The 16,221-nt window shown below is 40.6% G+C and overlaps 1 long non-coding RNA gene across 3 annotated transcripts in view; it reads right to left on the reverse strand.

Moving 5' to 3' along the window:
* LOC102549557 (uncharacterized) overlaps positions 1 to 16,221 on the reverse strand; it is a 185,486-nt gene that overhangs the window by 19,486 nt on the left and 149,779 nt on the right. The window contains exon 1 of one of the 3 annotated variants that reach the window (XR_359258.5): positions 3,380 to 3,574. The exons of the other annotated variants lie outside the window; for them this stretch is intronic. This is a non-coding gene — a long non-coding RNA (uncharacterized LOC102549557). Of the gene's footprint in view, positions 1 to 3,379; positions 3,575 to 16,221 lie in introns of those variants that run through there. 3 annotated transcript variants of the gene reach the window in all.

Below are 16,221 nucleotides of genomic sequence, written 5' to 3' on the forward strand. Positions count from 1 at the left end.
TGTGGAGGTCCAACTTGATGCTCCATTATTCTCCATCTTGTATATTGCATCAAAGACTCACTTGAACCCTGAGGTCTCTAATTCAGCTCCTCTACCTAACCAACTTGTCTGAACCACTGAACTGTACCTCCAATACCATGTGCTTATTTACATCAAAGCTGAAACATCTTTGGAGTTCCATGTCACGTGATTCTTGGCAAACAGATACTGTTTTAAATGGCACCCAATGTTCTTTTCCATAGAAGAAACCCTCATAATGTCCTCTGCAGAATGCACTTTTTCCTTTGCGTGAGTCCTGTTTCTGAGGATAGTATAAGTAGCCATGGGTGATCCATGGGGGGTCTGCCCATTTGCTGACTCAGTTCTGGTGTCCCATGTCCAACACAACAGTTTTCTATCCCATTCTGTAAGACTCAGACATAGAAGTAATTGCTGAGAGTATGGTAACTGTTAGACTTTATTTGCTTCTGTTGCTTTCAACATCTTAAGAGAGGTCCAAAAGAGTCTTAAAACACTTTTCCCCATTGAGGGCAACACAGGGGTTCCTCTGTAATGGAAACTCGGTACCTGACTTTGTGAAAAGGAGGTTGTAAAACACATCCACACAGAACCGTCTGTGTCTTCATAACACATTGATTGCTTGTATATTTCCAGGTGGTGATTGTCAGATCTGTGCGTGTTCGTGCAATTTGGGACAATCTGCCACGTGCTTAAGAGTGTGAGTGTATTTCACAGAAGCAGGTTGGGCCATAAATGTTGAAACTTTATCCTCATCTTTGGATAGAGTAATAAAAGTTTGTAGGCTTAAGAAAGCAATATTCCCTAGAACAGCAATATATGGGCATGATGAAACTGAGCTAAAATGTACAGTAATCTCTGAGGCCGGCCCAAACTGCAGAGGTGCAAAGTGAGAGCCATAAAACAGAATTTAACACCCGCCACACTAAAAGTCACTTTCAACCTCTGACCAATTTCACACAGAATTGGGAAATATGACTCATATCAAGGCCTGGGTCCCTTGGGGTGGGGTATTAAGAAGGAGCATGCCAGTAAGAAGAGTGATGGCCCATTCTGAGAGGGATCAATGAGAGGTGCATACAGCTTAACCCATAGTTCTACCATCCCCCTTTGCCAAATGCCACCTTTGCTGCTCTTGGACTCCAGCTGTTCTGCAAAATGAGATTTTCAGACATCTACAGGGGATGACAGACTCTGAAGGCTAGCAGTCTAGCTGCAGAGCAGATCTTTCCTTTTCCATGGAGTTTAGTTTGGGACAGAGGAGAGTAGAGCCTTTCCTACAATGTACTGTGTATAATGTGTAGTTCACTGTCTCTAAAGACGTCTCTCTAATAATGGCTGGAGAGGATGGATGACAGATTCATCAACCTTGACTACCTGTGCAAAGAATGTGATCAAGAAAGTCAAGGAATCTAATACTCTGTTGCCTGCATTTCTTATAAATATCATAATTTGTCTTGTATTTTATTATTTTCTGAATTTAATTTGATGACTATGTTGAGTACTGTGACACAGGATTCTTTTCTTCTCCCTGACTTTTCCTTCCTTGTTTTACCTTCAGAATTTTCTATCCTAGTACAAGACTCTGTAGAAAGAGAAAATTGTGTGTTTAGTTTGACCATCCCCTTCCATCTGCACCACCAACTAGACCAACCAGAACTGCACCGGCAAATCCAACCAGTCATCTGCTCTGGTTAATACCCATGACTTATTGTGGGAAACATTGCCATGACAGGAATATATCAGCAGTGGGTGATTTCTACTGAACAATGACTTCTGTATTGTGACTATACAAGCAGAGCAGGGGAAGATAAGCAATTATCTGTGGATATGATCCATGGTGACAGCCAATCTGGATAATTCAAATAGAAACAACTTTCTGCTTGCTGAAGGTTTGGTGCTTGATTTAGCGAGATCATTGTTTAACTTTCTTTGCCTGTGGGAAGGCATGGCATGTGTTGACTGGTTAAGGGAGGATTTGGGGTCCTAGCCATGCCATCTGTTAATCTGACATGCAAGGTTCACTCTGGTATTGAAGCCCTGATGTCTAAAATTTAAAAGTAGCAATACATACCTAACTCCCAGCTGTCTGGGAATCCAGACGGCATATGCTTCTTGGTTTTATAATCTTCCCAGAGAAGTAAAAACCATCACCTGAACCTGAGTAGTTTGCCTAATTGGATTTTTTTTTAATTCTAGAGATGCTCAAAGTGAATTCTAATGTCATAGTTGTTTGAGTGACACTGCAAGCTGAGCCAGACAGACCACTTACCTAGACTTGAAGATTTACATTTTGATGATGTTTTGTAAGTGCTGTTTTATGTAGAGTGGGGGAAAGCAGCGATTTAGCAGCTGCAGAATTCCTCCTATATCTGTAGGAAGCCCTGTCTTTTGCCCTGGGCAGGAGGCAGACTGGATGGCCTGTGAGTTTTAGAGTTGATTTGACCTGGTTCAAATCCCAACTCCAAAACTCAAAAGGCATATGATCTTAGGTGAGTTACTTATGGCTTTGTGGCCCCATCTTTTAATGGTGGACAATCATTATGATAAGCTCAAGACTGTTTGAGGGGGATGAAAGTTTTCTTTTTCACCGTGTGTTTGCTGTGTGTGATTTAGAACAGACGCTATGAGGGGTACTAGGAAGACAACGATGAACAAAGCAGATAAAACCACTGCCGTAGTGCAGGGGCAGCTTATTGGAAAAGACAGATAATAAGATTAATCAGGAAAAGGAATTGTAATTTGGACAGTTGAGAGACATTAACTCTGGCAGAGGTATAGGAATCGAGTAGAGGGAAGAACCAGGTTCTGTTATAAGGCAGTGATGTCTTCATTGAGAATCAGTGCAGACTGAGCCAAGAGATGTTTGGGAGAATAAATACAGATTAGATTGTATATTCCCCAAAAGATAGATTGTAATTCTTGCACCTGGTAATTTAAAGGGAGTCCTTATTTTGAAATATGGTCTTTGTTAAAAAAAAAAAAAACAAACGTTGAAATGAAGCCACAATAGTGCGTCTTCATCTAATATGGACTTTCTCTTTGTAAAAAGGTGAAATTTAGGCTAGGGATATGGCTCAGTCAGTTAAGTGCTTACTACCCAATTGAGGACTTGATTTCAATTCTTAACATCCATGAAAAAGTTGGGTGCAGTGCCACATGCCCAAAATCCCAATATCCAGAGGTGGAGACAGGAGGATGCCTGGTTATTGCTGGCCAATCATTCTAGACAAATCTATAAGTTTCAAGTACAGTAAGGGACTGTCTCAAAACATAAGGTGGAGAGCAATTGAGAAAGACACCTGACCTCTACACACAGACCCACTTCCATATACATGCATCCACACATATATGTACGTACATGAATATGCAAAGCAGAGGAGACATAGAGGCTTAGAGGGAGATGTCAGGTAAAGAAAGCTTGGTGACTGGGATGACACGTCTCCAGATGAGGGAATTTCAGAGAATGATGGTTGTTGTGTGACTTTTCCTGGGGAGACATAAACAGACATTTCCTTACTCCAGGTACGGAAGGCATCATCTGCAGACTCAAGAAACATCTTACTTGATTCTACCACAGTTTTATTTGAGGCACCACTAACTCTATTAGGGCTGCCTCTAGAGTATGTGTAAGGGGTTACTTTTAGAACATGTATGATTCAAGCCAAAAGTCCAACAGCATGGATGATTGCTTATGAGCCTGAATCTCTGGAGCTCCCTGAAAAACTCTGAGGTAGCTGGGCTGGTTGGAGAGTCTCCTCCCCAGCAATTGTGAAGGCATTGTGAATCTTGCATGTTTTATCTTTCCAAAACTTGATGGTTTTATTTATTTCCCAAGTCTTATGAAGTTCCATCCTCCTTTGGTTTGGAATACTTTAATTCAGAGGAAATGTACCCAACATCTGGAGTTCAGGAGGAGATGAAAGGGGAGAAGAGAAAGCCTCCCTCAGTGTCTGATGAGGTATGACCCTGCCTACACTTGGATTCAGATATATAGCTCTAGAACTGTAAAAAATCAAATCCCTAGTGTTTTAAAGCCTATTTTAAAAGTTTATTGAGATATAAAAACTGTGTATATTCATGGCACACCATGATATTTCTGTCTATTACACAAGTCAGGATTAGAGGGAGCTAACGGGAATATCCAGCACATCAAACATCTATTGCATCTTAATATTGGAATCATTCAAATTTTCACTTTGTCAAGCACTCAGTATTTAGTTTTTGGTTACAGCATCCTTAAGTAGATAATCCAACTGTTTGCTGAGGAATCAGTAAGTCCAAAAGTCCTGAGCCAGGAATGTGCCAGAACGTTGTGTGTCAGAAAGGCAAAGAGGTAAAATAAAATGGGTGAGAAAAAGGCAGATGCAGGCCACATGGGTCTTTCCAGCCACTTCCAGTCAGCTTTTATTTTTTTGTGGTAGAAAAAGCCATGGGTGGGCTATGATCTGACTTGCACCATCAAATTCCTACATGTTAGCAATTTAATAAATTTTTCACATATCCAACTCACTTTACTTCTGATAAACATTGGGTAGAAAATGGGCGGGAAGATCTTCAGTGCTTTTATATGCATAACTAGTCCTGTGCAGCTGTGGGAGCTTATATGCATGTTGACTTTGACTACTATCAGCAGTTTATGGTGACAGAAAGCTTCTTTATACCTGTACCACACAAATGCCACTTATGCAGGCCCAACACACACCGGAGAACAACTCATTTAAATAAATCTGTTTATTTAGCTTTGATTCTGTCTTGCATATGCATTTCTTTGGCTTGCGCAGATAATGAACCTAAATTGGTTTCTGCACGGCTGGTTGACCATTTCTGGAGAAACAGAGAAAAGTTTCAGAACACGAGATGAAAGAGCGATCCTTGACTGGAATAGCCTTGCTTGCTCGAGTTGCCGAGGTTACGGATAAGTGAAGAGGACCTGGAGAATGGAGGTGCAGATGTTCCACTACAGTATTTCTGAGGAAAGCCAACTGCAGTGGTTTGGGTAGGATGATGGATTAATTTCATTCAACCTGCAGTTAAATACTAGGTATTATGAAGTAATTGACATTGACCCTAATCTCAAGTAATTTTGCAAGTATAGGAATGTTGATGGCTGTGGTCCCAGCAGGTGGCACTCTTTGAGGAGGTAGTCGGATTTGAGGTGGGGCATAGATGGAGCAGTAGCTAACTGGGTGCCAGTATCTGGAGCCCTTGTCCCTGGCACCGTCTTTCCAGTCTCCATCTTTCTTCCTGTGTACCCCAAGGTGAGCAGCCCCTCCTCCTCATTATTTTGCCAGGTTGCACTGCCTCATCATGGACTCAGATTCAGTAGAGCCAAACCATGAGCAACATAAATATTTGTTCCTCTAAGATTTCTGTATCTGACATTTTGGTCACAGCTACACAATAGTCACTAATACAATGCGTCCAACAAGAAACGAGACCACAGAAGAGGAGACTCTTTGGTTCTGCTCTGGCATTAGAGAAATCAAAGTGCATTATAAGAACCCAGGGGACATGTAGTTCCAGCCACCAACCGTACAAAGAGGATCCTAGGAAGTGCTCAGTGAACCAGAGAAAGCAGAGAGACATATCGGGAGAAAGTTTTTTAACACAGTTACAGACACAGGGTTGGGATTGAGGGGAATGATTCAATCTTATGTGGATGGTGAAAAGGGAAGGAAAAAAGATGGGAGACAAGTAGTAATGATAAGAACAAGTAGGAGCTATCCTAAGCATGGTACAGAGAGATGAAAGGTAGATAAGGATCTAGATAGATGATATATTTATAGATGATCTAAATGTAAATATACATTGCATAAGGAGTACAGATGATACAAGTGATATACATGATATAAATATAGATGGCATCGATAACATACATGTTATAGATAGATACAGATATAGGTATAGATAAAGGTTTAAATGCAGACACGTATAGATAGTCTTCTGGTTATCAATCGTATTGATAATCATATCAAAAGATAGATGTTCATGTCCTGGAAACAAGGCATCTCCTCAATCATCAAAGTAGCACGAAAAGGTCTGAGAGACTGGATGCTGAAGCGATATGTATAGTATAACATAGAGTGGGTAAAGCTTGGTCAGTGGCGGGTAGATCAGGTTATACAATAACCTTACAGGGTAACCACATGACACTCACAGAGGAGAAAAAAGAACTTTGCCTATTGTAGTGGCTGACTGATCTCGCCATCACAAACTATCTATTGGTAGGAAGTCAGAGGTTGTGTGCAAAGCTCTTTCCTGTTCTCCCAGTCTGGAACAATGGGACCTCCAACCCTGCTCAGTCTAGCTGTGTGTTTAACTACACACAACACACATACACATACACACACACACGTACACACACACATATACACATACACACATATACACATACACACCTACACATATAAACACATACACATATAAACACACATACACACATATGCAAATATACACATATAAACACATATACAAACACACATACACACATAAACACATACACACATATACACATACATACACATAAACGCATACACATATAAACACATGTACACACATCTGTACACACACACTATAAAAAAAGAAAGGGCAAAGGGCAATTGCAGTCTTTTCAGGTCTGTGTCTTGATTTAGGTTTTCTTACTTTTTTTCTCAAGTTGGTTGGAGAGGAGAAAGAGCTTTTCTGGGCATAATCACTATAATTTAAATAACATCTTGGTTTTTCTTCCTGGCCTAAGGAGCAATTCTGGGAGGTAGAGTTGCTTGTAGATGTTTCGGTGGTAAGAGATAGGAAGTATCTCAAGAGACTTATTAGGGACGAGCGGAGGTCTCAAAAAGCATCTAGAAATCTACATTTATTCCACAACCTTAGCCACCCTATGTCTTCACACAATGTCAAAACCTTGCTGGTCAGAGACCAGACTGCCTGTGCTGTAGCTTTGCCTCCTACTAGGGTACAACTTTGCAGGATGACTTCATCCCATTTTCCCATCAATGAAATGAAGATATAGAAACTATATATTAGACAGGAGAAAAGAAATTAATGCTCACAATATTTTTAGGATGGTGGTTGGCACCGCAGTGCCCGATGAGTCTCTGCTGTTGTCAGCACCGCCATCACTCTGACACAGACCTCACCTGAAAGACCTTAGGTGAGCCTCTGAAATCACTATGGGAATCATTTGTGGAATGAATGGCTTGGAGAACTGAATCCCTAAAATCTTTTCTGTTGCTAAGTCTTGAAAGTTTGGCCTGGCAATGTTGCCATAAAAGTAAAATCAATACTTAATGTTTTCACATGAATGACAGTGTTTCCAGAATCTGTGCTTTTGGGGCTTAAAGACGAATGTCACTGATAATTGGAAAATGTTCTCATTTTCATGAATGATCTTCTCCATTTGCTCCTTATTGCTCATAAATTGAAAAAGTTGTCTGGAGCTTCGGTTTTATAAAATGTGAGTGTTAGTGAGGAAATGGGCGATATAAGGCTGAGTCCATTAGCCCTCCTCTGCCCACTCGGTTTCTGTGCAAAGTGTTTACAGCTTGCTGGCAAGGAGAATCCATCTCACTCTGACCCTGACCTTTACATAATATTTATTGGATTAGAAAAAACAATCTGCAGAGCAATAAAGATATCTGGGCCTGCATTTATTATACACAAAACTGTACTTCATTTTGGAGAAATCTGTCCCAAACCTGCTCAGGCGAATCAGGCATAAGAAGGTCACTGCAGACTTCACAGAAAGCCCTACACATGTCTTTTCCTTTGGCCCTGATGGCAGGAATGAGGAAAAGAGTAAAAATGAACAGAGAATTTTGCATGGAATTGTAAGGGAATGTCAGCAGTGAGCAGATGAATTGAAAATATTCAAGGTGACCTTGGGTCATCAGTTAGCTGTGTCTGGGATCCACATTGGTCTTCATCCATGGGGATGATTCCTCATCCTCTTTATACTCTATCTTGCTTTTCTGATCTTTTGACAAAACCCACAGATTCAAACCTTCTTTTTAGCTCCTGAGGGATCAAGGGTAGGCCACCATGTCTGCAAGTCTTCCAAATCTAGCTTCAACTCTTGCAGCTGTCTCTGGATTTTCCTCACCTCTCAGAAGCTTTCTTCATCAAAAGATTTGTTTTTCATTTGGGTATATCTTAGACTGGATCTCAGAGGATTGTAAAGGAAGTCTTGACTCTCAATTTAGTCTGTTATGGCCAGGAAGTCAGGGCTTCAGGAGCTCAAGGCAGCTGGTTACATTGTAGCTGTGTCAGGAAGCAGAAAAAGATTGCCTGTGTTGCATTTGATCCCAATTCCCAGCCAATGGCATTGCTCACATTGAGGGTGGGTCTTCTCACCTTTGTGAATCAAAATCTATACACTCCCTTAAGAGGGTAGCCAGAGGCCTATCTTCTTGGTGACTTAGGACACTGCCAAGTTGGCAATCAGTTAACCATCACACACTCAGAATTTAGACTGTCATCAACTGGCTTTCAAACACTCAGCGAGGTTATTTCTGGGAGTTCTGCGAGCTGGTTCCTCCCTTCAGTAAGCTCCCCTTCCACTGTGCAACATGTCTTCCCCAAGCCCAATCCTTCTTTATCAAGGTCCTTCTAGGTCCCTGGGGAGCTCCTGCTCTTTGACCCGATTGGACCCGACCTCCCAGAGGCCATGGTCCTGCCCCTAACACCACCTAGGACCAAGCCTTTCATTACAGTGACTGCAGGAAGCAGACATAGTCTCATCACAGCAGGTATATTCTTTTTCTTGTTATTAATAACTTGTATTCTTATGTTTTAATTAGTGCTTATTTAAAGTTACCACATGTTATTTATCTTTTCAAAGAATAAATTCTTGGCTTGTGAATTACTTTGCTTCATATATTATTTTTTAGTATATCTATTATTGACATCTTTCCCTTTCCCTTAATTTATTATAGTTTTGTCTAGCATTTTGAGGATGTTCTATAATAGCTATTAAAGTAGTAGCTTTGGCCTTTCTTCTTCAATATAGATCCATGTAAATCAGTACATTATCTTTAAGACTGCCTTTAAGGTTGGATATAACAAACAAATTCACATAATTTGTTTTTAACAGTCAGTTAAATATTTTCTAATGTTTAGCAGCTTTTTTGTTGCCCCACTCTTGTTTTCTTTTTAAACCAAAAAATTTTTTGTAACTCTTTGTATTCATTGATTGATAATAACATATGGGGAGTTCTATTGTCCTATCATTATTTAGAATCTTAATTCTTCATGCCTGTGATGGGAAGAGGACACTGTTTGACTTCACCCTGTAAAAGTTCTTTGATTATCTTATGGACCACCATATACTTAATTTTGGTAAATTGCTGGAGCTTGGGAAAAAAACTTGTTCTGAAGAGGCTGTGGCAAAGATATATGAAGGGGCTGTGGCAGAGGTTTATGAAGGGGCTGTGGCAGAGGTCTATGGGTATTGATTGACAGTTGATTGTGTTATTCAGATCTTTATCCATCCTGGCTATGTCTTTCCTGCTGTTGCTATCTACTGCTGAGATTCCCAACTCCACTTTAGACTTACCTTTTTATGACTTTATCTGGTTTCTCATTAACTATTTTGAGAATAAGCTGTTTAGGATGAGCAAATTTCAGTTTTAAGAAAAATCTTTGGGCCCCTTATCACTATGAAATTTCCCTTATTTGTATGATTATTATGATTTGTGAGGAGGTTACTTGTATTTTTTTGTGCCCTTTACAAGATTCTACATAACATTAATGACTTTTTCTGTTGTACTCTAAAAAGGTTGGCCCTTATTTGGGATATCCATCCTCTTGCCATTAAGAGTGATATTTGTACCTGTTGGCTTTCAGATTGCACCTCTCTTCCTGGCGTCACCCTTTGTTTTCCCTTTCTCACTTTGGCAACTGACAGAAAGTACGTTTGATGCATGTATGATCATAAAAACATGTATGATGCATGTATGATCATATTGTGCACTTTTCTGTCACTCTGTTGGTCACGTTCTTTTACTGTTCACTAGACCGTACGTACTCTTGAGCATCTTAAAGCCTGAATCCTCATTTTATTAAGGTATGGTATAAAACTAATTCCTTTCCCACATTCCACACAAGAGCTTAAATCCTTTCTTTTAGTCTATTTTTCATTTCCTGCTTTGTCATGAATATTCATGTGTATGTTAACTTCCTAAGTACATTGTTTTTCTTGTTCTGTCTGTGTTTGCTTTCATTTACCTACAAGTTTACTTCTCTGATGCTCTTCATGCTTCCTCCTGGGACCAGATTTTGCTTGCTTGCTTGCTTGCCTTCTTTCTTTCTTTCTTTCTTTCTTTCTTTCTTTCTTTCTTTCTTTCTTTCCTTCTTTCTTAACTTCTCTCCTTTACTTTTTTATCCCCCCATTTTCTTTTGCTTTTGAATTAGTTCTACTTTTTGTAGTCATTTCAAAGAACAAGGATCCCCATTAGCTTGCTTTGAGATTGTTTTAGAGATGATTCAAAACACAACTGCTCTGGACTTTGCCTGGTGGGCCCAGGGCCTCCAGGCTCACCATTCCGGCTCCTCCACAGCTTGAGCTCTTTCTTGCTGGGCTGGGAGCTTTTTCTAATATGAACTTCCCATCTTTCTGTCCGTGTTCCCTCATGAAGGCTATTTCCACACGGCCAGAACCTTTCATTGTGCTCGGCTTCCTGAGGCAATAACAGATCAGTGTAGGTGTCAGCAATAAGCATTCTGGCCAAATTCTCATATGTGCATTGCTTCATCTTAACTTCACATCAACATTCATGTTCTACATGAGAGAAAATGGACTCTCAGAAAGGTTAAATAATTAACTAGGGATCACAGTTGCTAAGGGATGCTACCAAAAAACCAGACATGCCCTCTTCTAGTTTAGTTTAAAGTTGAAACAGTTAATATTTAAATTCTCTGCATTTCCCTACCTCCCACCCCTTGGCCATCTCTACCCATACCAGACTGTACGTTACTACCTGACTTTTCCTTAGAGAGGGGCATGGAAGATTATCCTATATTAATGTCTGTGTTGTGTCTAAATCCAATGTATCTATGTCCTGGTTACACTACAGTCCTATTACTTCCATGTTCATATCCGATTCCTCACGGTGACAAAACAAAAACAAAAACAAAACAAAATAGCCAACACAGTGTCTATGGTGCTGAAGCTGCAGAACCCTGATTCTGGTGACATGCTTTTACTATCCAGTATCTGCCAACTAAACATTAGGCAAAAGAAAGCAGGCTAGACCCCTCCCACTAGGGAGTGGCCATCGGTTGGAGTCAGGCAATTGCTTAGACTAGAAGGACTTATCAGTCCCTGGAGCTGCTTAGGGACTGTTTTTGAGCCTAAAGAAATGACCCAATGTGAAGAGCCATGAGAAGCTGGCCTGAGTATGAATGGATGAGCAGATCTCTGCAGGTGGACTACTGACTGTTCAGGTGAAACCAGGTGGTGAACGAGTACAGAAGATAAGGCAGTATAGCTGGATAAAAGGAAATTTGCAATGTACCAGTGATCAAAGGGAATATGGTTATGTTTGAAGAACTGAAAATATATTAAAATTCTCCGAGTAGGAGTTAACTGTGGGTTACTGTGGTAAGATAGGAGGTGATCTCACCAAGACTGATCTCACAGAGGCTCTATCTTGACAAACTTTCCCTTAGAGGCAAATTTAAAATAGAACTAGGTTTCGATGGCATAAACACATTTGCCATCATAAAAAGACCACTCCCTCCCAAGTGTGAACTCTGGAAGAGTAGGACCAGAACCACCTGGAGACTTAAAAAACATACCAAGACCTCCCCCAATCAGAGTCCCTGAAGATGGAGACTAGACCTTAGCCATAAATGAAGCGACATTAAGCAATAAAAGCCTATTGCCTTACAGTCTAGAGGCCAGAAATCTGAAATCGAGGTGTCAGGGAGGCAACACACCTTCTGAAAGCTGGAGGGAGAATCATGGCTGCTACTACCAGCCCTTTCTGGACACAGGTGTTCATGACTGTTAACTATCACTGCTGTCCCTGCCTCCTTCCTAACTCACAGACTCAAGCTTCCCCTTGCCCTTCTCTCATGAAGATGGTGATTATTGGAGTATAAGCCCACTTCGACAAACTAAGGTGCTTTCACATCAACCTTAATTGTAATACCAAAACAAAACCAATAATATCACATCTACAAGCTCTGGGGGTTTAAACTCAAATGTCCTTTCCAGGCCCTTATCCAGGCCCAGTGATTTCTTTTACTATTAGACAGAGTAATGGTTCTTAACACCAGCTGCACATTAGAACCATCCAGGGAGCTTGTGACATTCCTGTAAAGTTCGATCTGAGTTGTTAAGAATGAAGCTTGAGTTTTCCCAGACAATCCCGATGGCGGCTCAGCTTGAGAAGCAGTACTACAAGGGAAAAACACGAACTGAGGAAGTACAGAGATCTCCATCTCACAGGTGCCCAGATGGAAACCAGGGTGTTCTTCATGTTAGACCAGTGCCTTACCACTAAACTAGTCCTGAAGGATGAGGAGGACATAAAAACTAGTTATAACTACTGCCTGACCTTTGAAGAAGGCTCTTTGTATGTATGTTAACCTCTTTGTTTGCCTGCTTGTGACAGGGTCTTATTATATAGCCCCAGATGGCCTCAAACTCACAGTCCTTTTGCCTCAACTTCTCCAGTTGCCCGGACTTCAGGTGTGTATTGCCTCTCCCAACTTGCCACTTTTGTTCTCTTAGCAAAGCCCAACACTTCTGGGAGTGGAGATAAACTTCTCTGTATCCCATTTTCCTATTATAACTAATGAAGTCAGGCTCCAAGCCATGAAACAGCTGGGCTTTCAGCTGTATGCATGACAGACTTCAGAACTTGATGTATCCTTTAGCCTGTTAACTGAAACATTTAAATAGCTTTCCACCCATGCCATCTCACTGCTCCTGGTAGGCGAATAGAAGGCGTGGTTTAAACTTCTCGTGGTTCTTTTAGCTCTCAGAAGGAAGTTAGTTCCATTGGACCCAGTACTTCATTTCCTCTTGGTTCTAAGGATTTATATTCAGCTGACCACAGGAAACAGCTCCCATTTCAGGTCCTAGTAATTTTTCAGAAAATCCAGTTTTGGGTTCATTCCCTCTGACTGTTTATGAAGCACTCGGTTGAGCCAAAGTGTCTCCTAGGAAGATTAAAGAATCTCTTAAAAGAATGAGAAATAAATTCCAATATTTTAAGTGTTTTGGTTTTGCTTTTTTTGTTTCATTTGAGGAAACAAAAGATTACCTATTATGCATTTAAGTGTCAGGGATTAGAGCTGCTAAGGTGGTTTTAAACTGTGTATAGCTGAGAATTTAGTCAAGAAAAAGTAGTATAAACAAGCAAAACTCACTATAAACAAATATTCAATTGTTTACATTTGCCATGACAAAGACTGTGATGGAGGATAACAGAATAATTTCAAGATTCAATATATTTGGGCAGAGTTGACTAGGGCAGGCAGGAGGTCTTTTGTCAGGAATAGACCCTGCAGCTGAAGTGTAAAGTGTGGTTAGCAATTATTCACATGAAGGGAGAAGGTGGCATACATCTGGTCAACAGGGCCTATAGAGGAATTTTAATCCAGCAATATGGCTGCTCTGTTAAGGGGTGGCATCCAAAGACCTTCTAGGTCTACGTGATTTGCCCGAAATGCTCACATATACATGCCCTTAAGACACACTTTTAATATCAAACAATGTAAGTAATATTAATTAGTAGAAGGAAGCAACCATGCTTGAAAATGATGCCTAGTTGAGGTACAAACAAAGCAATGAACCAGAGAAAGATTTGGCAGGATAGCACAAGAAAGAGAGTTATTTAAGAGCAACACAGGGCGAGAGAGTCAATTCAGTGAGTCAGTTGGGAGTTGAGTGAGTTGGGAGAGAGTGCAGTGAGCATAGTGCAGTGGAGTTGAGTTCCTTGGCTGAGAGCATCAAATAGAAAAAAGGAGCAAGAATAGGTGTCTATTCAGAGGTTTCAGCTTCCTCTTCCTTTAAAGCTTCCAGTCTCATATTGAGGACCACTATTATGACCTTCAAATTCCAGTTATTTCCTACAGGCATCACCTCCAAGTACCTTCAGCTCATGGACTTGAAGATTAACTTTCAATATGAGTTTCTAAGTAGACATTCCAGCCAGGAAATTTTTTTTAGCAGTCACCCCCTTTATGCAGCTTCCTGTCTACAGACAGTATCTCTAGTCTTTATCAAACATTCCCAGGAAGAAAACTTAGTTTTGCTTAGAACAATTCATTTAAAGAATTTCTAATTATGGCTTGAGCACTGTAATACAAAAAGTAGAACTAAGTGAGCATAGTGGTTTGAAAAAGAATGGACTCCATAGTTCATAGATTTGAATGCTTGGTCATTAGGGAGTGGTAATACTTTGACAGGGATTAGAAGGTGTGGCCTTGTCACAGGAAGTTTGGGTTTGTTGGAGGAAGTCTGTCATGAGGTGAGAAGGGGGGTAATTTGGGGGTTCCAAGTGTTCAAGCCAAGCTCAGTGTCTCTCTCCACCTGCTGATCCAGATATAGAATTCTCAATCATTTCTCCAGTACCATATCTGCTTGTATGATGCCATTTTCCTGCCCTGATGATAATGGACTAAACCTCTGAACTATAAGTAAGCCACCAATTAAATGTTTTTCTTTAAAAGAGTTGCAGTGATCATGGTGTATCTTCACAGGAACAGAATATTTACTAAGATAGTGAAGTAGAAGAGAAAACTCCAGAGGTTCTTGCCCTCCCTCAAGTGTATTTGGACATTTTTTAACCTTCTGAGTCTCATGAACAGAATAATATCCCTTATTTCAACATGAACAAACTATTATGCTTATAATTGGTTCTTGTTTAAGTCTGTTATTGAAAATATTGTTCCTGGGGTTGGGGATTTAGCTCAATAGTAGAGCGTTTGCCTAGGAAGCGCAAGGCCCTGGGTTCGGTCCCCAGCTCTGACAAAAAAGAACCAAGAAAAAAAAAAGAAAATATTGTTCCTTATGCTACAAAGTCTATTATAAGAAGCTCCAGGAGAATTTTTGTCTGTTGTCCAGAGAATAGACATGTCTTTCTTTAGAGGGCTTCCTTCCTGCTGATGGACACTATGAGTTACATAACCGCAGCTTCTTTCTTGATTGGGTGTTGACTATACAGTATGCACATTATATTATTTCTAGCATTATTCCTGATGGCTTTTTAGGTTCCTGCATTGGCTTATCTCTTGTGTTTTGTCTCAGCTTTGAGTTATCCACTGAAAATATACTTGGAATTGACATCACTAAATGCCTATCACAGGACAAGCAGAAAGCATTTGGCTCATAGATGCTTCCTTCCTTGAGATAAGAAAGCAAGAAGCTGTGTGAAAGTGGCTTTTGTAAATGGAGGAATGCTCTGATGTGTGAGAAGAATGCTTGGGCCGAGGGTGGGTTCAAGGTTAAAGAAACAGCTACAACTAGAAGCAAAAGATTTCCACAGTGTGAACTCCGCCAGGAAAATAATAACACCCAGTGCTAAACTTCTGCCCCAAGTCTGTTGATCCAAACCCTAGGGGTTAGAGAATGCTCATAAGTCCCACTTCTCCCACGCCCAGCCCCGAGAGCACACATTAAAGTGCTTGCACACCTCAAGGGTCATCCTCCTTCACAGTAGGCACAGTGAAAATCTGTAGGTTGTATTCCATTCCAAAGATAAGACTCAAGCAGTGCGACAAAGAGGGATAAGTTTAAAAGCACTCAGAAAAGGGAAAGCTATGGTTACATTATGTGAGAGGACAATGAGGCTTGATCAGCAAAGACAGAACAAGGTGAAAACTAAGAGGGCTCTAAATAGCCTCTGCCTTCTGCAACAGGACCAGTGCCTTTTTATCATAATTATAAGATCTTGGCAAGAGGCTCAGCAGCTTGGTACCCACCGCCTTCATGTTGGTGGCTTTCCCACTCTGCAATTTTGAAACCTGGCTGGCAATTGCACCCCAAAGAGCTGTTCTCATAATGCTGGTGAACACTTCTCCCTCTTGAAAAGTTCAATTTTATATGTATACACTAATGGCAAGCTACATCCTACCATTTCCTTCCTCTGTCTTTTTTCCTTATCACCATGTCATTAACTTCATGAAATTAAGTTAGGGATACTTAGACCTTAAAGAAGCCATGGGGATAATAACAGATGGATTAGGGTAAGG

The sequence above is a fragment of the Rattus norvegicus genome, chromosome 13, assembly GCF_036323735.1.
Source record: "Rattus norvegicus strain BN/NHsdMcwi chromosome 13, GRCr8, whole genome shotgun sequence".
Lineage (NCBI taxonomy): Eukaryota > Metazoa > Chordata > Mammalia > Rodentia > Muridae > Rattus > Rattus norvegicus.